The following is a 6,000-nucleotide window of genomic DNA, read 5'->3' as shown; positions in this document are numbered from 1 at the left end:
CCTTCCTTCCTTCCTTCCTTCCTTCCTTCCTTCCTTCCTTCCTTCCTTCCTTCCTTCCTTCCTTCTTTCCTTCTTCCTATGCTGTTCGCATCCCTTCCTCAACCTTCTGTTCTTTCTTTTTTTGATATTGCCTTCATAGGAACATGAGCTCCATGTTCGGCATTTCTCTTTATATTTCCTGTCTTTTCTCTGGGACATAAATAGAATTGAAAAGAAGAGGGAGGGAGATTAGTGATTGTCTCCATTCATACAGCATCACTCTGCCGCTGGTACTACACGACTGAGATAATCCTTACAGGATTATTTAGCCCACCTTTTCCTTTGTTTGCTCTCTTCTTCTTCTTTTTTCCTCCTCAGAGGTAAGGGATGGGCAGGAAGTATTTATAAAGTAAAAAATAAAAGGGAAAATAAAATCCCCTCCAATACCGTGCCTCAGAGGTATGCATTTGGCAAATCTTCAACCAGGAGATTAAAAAAAGAAATCTAAATTTGTAACATAATTTATGTAAATTTCCCCTATTGCAGGGCATTAGGGACTTTCCTATTGTCTTCTATCACAAGCAGTGCCACAGGACATTTGTTCACTTATATCTTTATGCATTTGTTGCTGCTATTGCTGTAGGATAGGGTCCTTGAAGCGGCATTTCTGAATTATAAGGTGTGGGCCTGTGTTTTTTATAGATAATGACAAATTACCCTCCTCCAAAGTTGTAAGATTTACATGTTTATCAGTAGTATGTGAATGCACATTTTCCTGCACTTGAACACTAAATGTGATTTCCTGTTTTTAGGTGAAAAATGGTATCTCTCTCTTTTAAGAGTGTTCTTTTGCTTTCCATTCGTTTGGTAGTTGATAAACTACCAAATAAGCAAAGCTTATTTGCTTAATGTTTATTTGACATTTTAATTTTTTCCTTTGTGACATGCCTATTCATATTTTTTAAAAGATTTATTTATTTACTTATTTTAGAGAGGAGGGGGAGATAGGCAGAGGGAGAGGGAGGAGAAAAGCAGACTCTCTGCTGAGAGCAGAGCCCGACAACCCTGAGATCATGACATGAGCCGAAACCAAGAGTCCAACGCTTAACTGACTGAGCCACCAAGGCGTCCTGCCTAGTCGTATTTTTTTTTTTTTAAAAAGATTTTATTTATTTATTTGACAGAGAGAGACACAGCGAGAGAGGGAACACAAGCAGGGGGAATGGGAGAGGGAGAAGCAGGCTCCCCGCAGAGCAGGGGGCCCGATGCGGGACTCGATCCCAGGACCCTGGGATCATGACCTGAGCTGAAGGCAGTCGCTTAACCAACTGAGCCACCCAGGCACCCCTAGTCGTATTTTTTGATGATTTTTGCACTGAGTTCATTGCCTTATTTATTTATTTATTTACAGGAACTCTATAGATGACAGCTATTAACTCTGCAAATATTTTCTTCCAGATCTGTCATTTGTCTCAATTCTAAGTGGTGTCTTTGATTACTTGGTTAACATTGTCAGTCTTTTCCTTTATGTTTTCTGGGTTTTGCTTCATGCTGGGAAAGGCTTTCTTCACAAGATTATAAACATATTCTCTTACATTTTTCTACTATTTTTATACATTTTTCACTTTGCTAAATTTAATCCATTAGGAATATTTTGTTATAATGGTGTGAATTTGGAATCTAATTTTATTATTATTTTCTCAAACAGATGGCCATTTTTACCAGTCTTAAAAAAAAATCCCTCCATCCATTTTAGCTTATGTTAAATCATTGTTAAATTATTGTATCTCTCCATCTATCCATCCTTCCAAAGCTGTTTTGTACATTCCAGTATGTTTTACTATTTTTTCACAATTCCTATTCCAGTAATACATTGCTTTGTTTATGTTACTAAAAATTCTTCCTTATTCTTCCTTTCATGATTTTCTTGACTGCTTTTGCACACTTTACATTTCTTCTCTGACACTGAATATTTTTCATGTTTATACTCTATCTGATTTGTTCTCCTATGAGTTATTTGTGCGCTTTGCTGATTCAAGCACGGTGACTTGGAGATGGGAGCTTGAAATTTCCCAGTTGAAGTGCAGGGCAGGCTCTGTAGGTGTGGAGTGGAAGGGCAGGGATCAGATCATGGTAGAGAGATTCTAGTTTGTGACTCACCCTCACAAGTGAAACCAAGGAATAGATGAGCTCTCAGAAGACTCTCTGACTCTCCATCTATCCATCCTTCCAAAGCTCTCTCTTGGGAGAGAGATGGATGAGGGCCAAGGACTAGCAGATGAGGATGGTCAACAAGAAGGAGAGGAGCCAAACTAGGATCACAAAATTCATACCAAAGAAAAATTATAAAGATCAAAATGCCCAGGGTACATCGAGGTTCTTGCTGAAAAAATAAGACTTTCAGGTTCTCTGTTTAGAAAGAGATGGCCAAAATAGTGTGGGTACAACATCAGTACTGTTGGCGGAGGATGGGTAGGCAATTCAGCTGTCACTTGCTCAAGGGGACAGACACTGCATCCAAGTTTTATTAGTTACACTAGGGGAGTGATGCATTTTTCTATGCTGGTAATAAATTCCAACTAATTAATTCACTTTCTGCTTTAACCAATGCCCCTGATGAGTCAGGACATCAACCTCAAGCCCATGGCCAGGGGCAGAGTGACAATCTTTTGAGTGGACCAGAGGGATGCTAATTGGGCCATCCAAGCTCTGAACCATTGCCCTTGGTCCTGAGCAACAACAGAGACAGGCCATATGCAAAGAAACAGCAAACCCAGTTTTGTATTGTATGAAAAGTATAGCTCTGTTGTCATCTCAGTGAGAAACAGGTCATAAAATTGTGAATTTAAACACAGGTAGTTAGACAACCTGAAATACTGCATCAAGTATTTGAGATAAATGTGGTTATATAGATAGTTACTTTAAAACTGCCTGCTGTGTAGCTTTAATCCTGCTGTTCGGTGATGTCTGTCATTTTTTGTTGACTCTTCAGGAAGTTCACTATTGTGGCTTTTACTTTTTTTCATACTCATCCAGCTTGCAGGCTCTCAGCAGTTGAACTAGGCTTCTGTTCTACTCAAAGATAGAAACCATTAGTTTTAAGTTTCATGTCATTCCCCTGACTGCCCCCCATCAGCCTCTCACCTCAAAATATACGTCCACACCTTCATCTCTGCCTCCAAAGCTCTCTGTGGCTTCACCCATCTTTCTTCCTTTCTTCTCTCAAGGGGATATAGCCCTTCCTCACTTTGGACCGAAATTTTTGACATGATACCTCCTTTAATTTGCAAACAAGTTGAAATGACAGATAATGTCGAAAGGTTTTATTGAAAAATCACCAATCCCCTGATTTCACCCCTTTCAACTCTTTCAGCTGTTCTTTTTCTTGGTATTTCACCTCCATGTTTAAAAATAATGTGTATGTACCACTCTCTCTCTTTTTTTTAATTAATCTTTTTTTTTACATTGGGGAAGGGCAGAGGGAGAGAGAATCTTAAACAGACTTCATGCCCAGCACATGAACCCGACGCAGGGCTCAATCTCACAACCCCGACATTATGACCCAAGCTGAAGTCAAGAGTCGAACTCTTAACTGACTGAGCCACCTAGGCGCCCTGCGCCACTTGCACTTGAATATTTATAAATTGGCCAATACAGTTATAATCATACTTCTCTATTATATTCATATAAAGTGTAAATGAGTAAAATTCATTCACGGCTGAGCCAAGTAGTATGTTATATGTAACATTTCCTTTATCATATAACTTTTTTTTTTTTTCCTGAGGAAGGGATTATTTTTTTTCTCTCTTTGAGTCTGGTCCTGATGCTTGCTTTGTCTTTTTAGACTGTGCTTGTTTTTGCCTTTTAGCATGCAGTTCTGTAGTTTTTTGTTGAAGGCTGGACGTGATATATATGGTCAAAGGAACTGAGAGGTTTTATTGTGAGGTTTGACGTTTATCTGGCTGTAAGTTAGTCTGTGTTTACTGTCATATCAGAAGCTGAAATTTCTTCCGGTGTCCTTGTTTTTTGTCTTTCTTATCATCTTTGGATTTTTCTATAAACGTCTTAAATCGAGTCTGAGGCTCACAGTTCTGTTGGTTATGATCCCCTGTTATTATACAGGAGTCCTCTGATGTAGTAGTAAGGTGTGGGGGCAGGGGAATCATTCTGTAGTCCCATGATTGGGTCTTAGTCTATTACTGGCCCTGACTTGGAGATCTCTCTTCCTCCACGTTGAAGGCTAGTGGGAGCTGGAGTTGGGTATTTCCTGTCCCCCAGGATGGTTAAGCATTGGGAACATCCCAGTTGGTTAGCTCTGGTAAAGCAATTTCCCTTGAGAGCAGGCCCTGTTAAGGAGAACGGAGAGGTATGAGTGATATCAGAATGGTTACTTTCTCTCCTTCTGCCAGAAGCACAAGAGGCTTTTTCTCCCATCTTCACAGTGAGAATCTGCTAGGGCCCATGGAGGTGAACTTCACAAAAGTGTGGGGGCCCCCTCACAGTTTTTAACTCTCAAGCTTGTTCACACTGCATCTCCAGCTATCTGTCAATTACAGCTTAAAGCTTTCTTACTCTAGTGGCCCCAGCTGTGGGTGTCTGCTTCTGGTAAGCTGTGATTACATTACCCCAACTGTCTTTCCAGTTCTGGGGGCAACAGTTTGCCCTGTGACCTCATGTCTTTGATGCATCTAAGAAGAGTTGTTGATTTTCAGTTTGTTCAAGTTTTTTTTTCTTGATGTGAGGATGGGAGTGATGACTTCTGAGCTGTTTACACGTCAGCCCAAAACCTAAAATCCATTACTTTGAATTTCTGGCTAAGTTTTTTCATTCACTCCTAAAACCCTTTAAAATCTCTCTCAATGAAGTTTATCAGATTTCTATCTGTTCCTTCTGTGTGTTTGTTTATTTCCTGGAGACATCTTCTTGAAGCCCTCTGTTCTGCTTCTGCCTAGACTGCTTATGCTCTAATTGGCTGCATCCTGAGCTTTCCTTTTGCTATAATCCTATAAATTCCCTTCATGTTTCATCTGCCTTCTACCCTCTGTTTCATGAACTCATATTTTCTTCTTTTTCGGTTTACTTCCTTGTATTAGTGGAGTACATATTTTTATAGCTTCAGAAAAAAGATGCATTTGAAAGCACCTTTTAAAAGATCCTTGATATCTGAAAATGCCTACTTTACTCTCACACTTGATTACTGGTTTGGTGGGGCACAGGATTCTAGGATGAAAATAATTTTCCTTTAAAAAGTTGAAAGCATGGTATCATTGTCCTCTGATTTTCCATGTTACTCTTGAGAAGTCCAGTGCCACTTTGGTTCTTGGTTTTTCTTTTTTTTGTTTTGTTTTTGTTTAAATGCTGAAGCTTTAGGAATTTATCTTTATCTCTGGTATTCTGAAATTCCACAAAGATGTGCCTTACTTTGGGTCTTTTATTATGATTGGGCAGCTTAGACCCATTTCCCTACAACCTCATGATCTTCAATTCTGAATTTCCTGTTTGTTCTATTTTGAACTCCTTTAAGTTGGATGTTTGATCTAAATTTTCCTGAATCTTTATTTCCTATTTTTGAATGCTTTATTTTTTGTGTACTTTTTAAGGTATTTTCTTATTTCCCAGTACTTTTACCAAATTCAAAATCGTATTTTTATTTGATACGATATTCTTAATTTCCACAAGTTCTGTTTTGGATCGCTATTTTTCCTATTTTTATCCTTATCCTATTCTTGTACCATAGATGCAATACCTTCTCTTACTTGAAAAAAAGTAACGACAGTTTTATACTCCTGCATGAGGAGCTTTCCTTCATATACCTGGTGTTTCTTGGCTGTTCTTTTATATCCAAGGATGAGTCACTAAAAAGCTGTCTGGAAGCTTTATGTGCATAGGCAGGGCTTGTGGCAGATGGAGCTTTATTGCCAGGTGCTCTGATGGAGTCCTGCAGCTAGCCTGGGGAAGGCCGGGGGTCCCACTCTTGCTCTGCAGAATCTGATCTACTCTCCTAATGCCACACCCATGCTC

This window comes from Neomonachus schauinslandi, chromosome 3 (assembly GCF_002201575.2).
Source record: "Neomonachus schauinslandi chromosome 3, ASM220157v2, whole genome shotgun sequence".
Classification (NCBI taxonomy): Eukaryota; Metazoa; Chordata; class Mammalia; order Carnivora; family Phocidae; genus Neomonachus; species Neomonachus schauinslandi.
Note: the sequence above shows the minus strand (reverse complement) of the source record.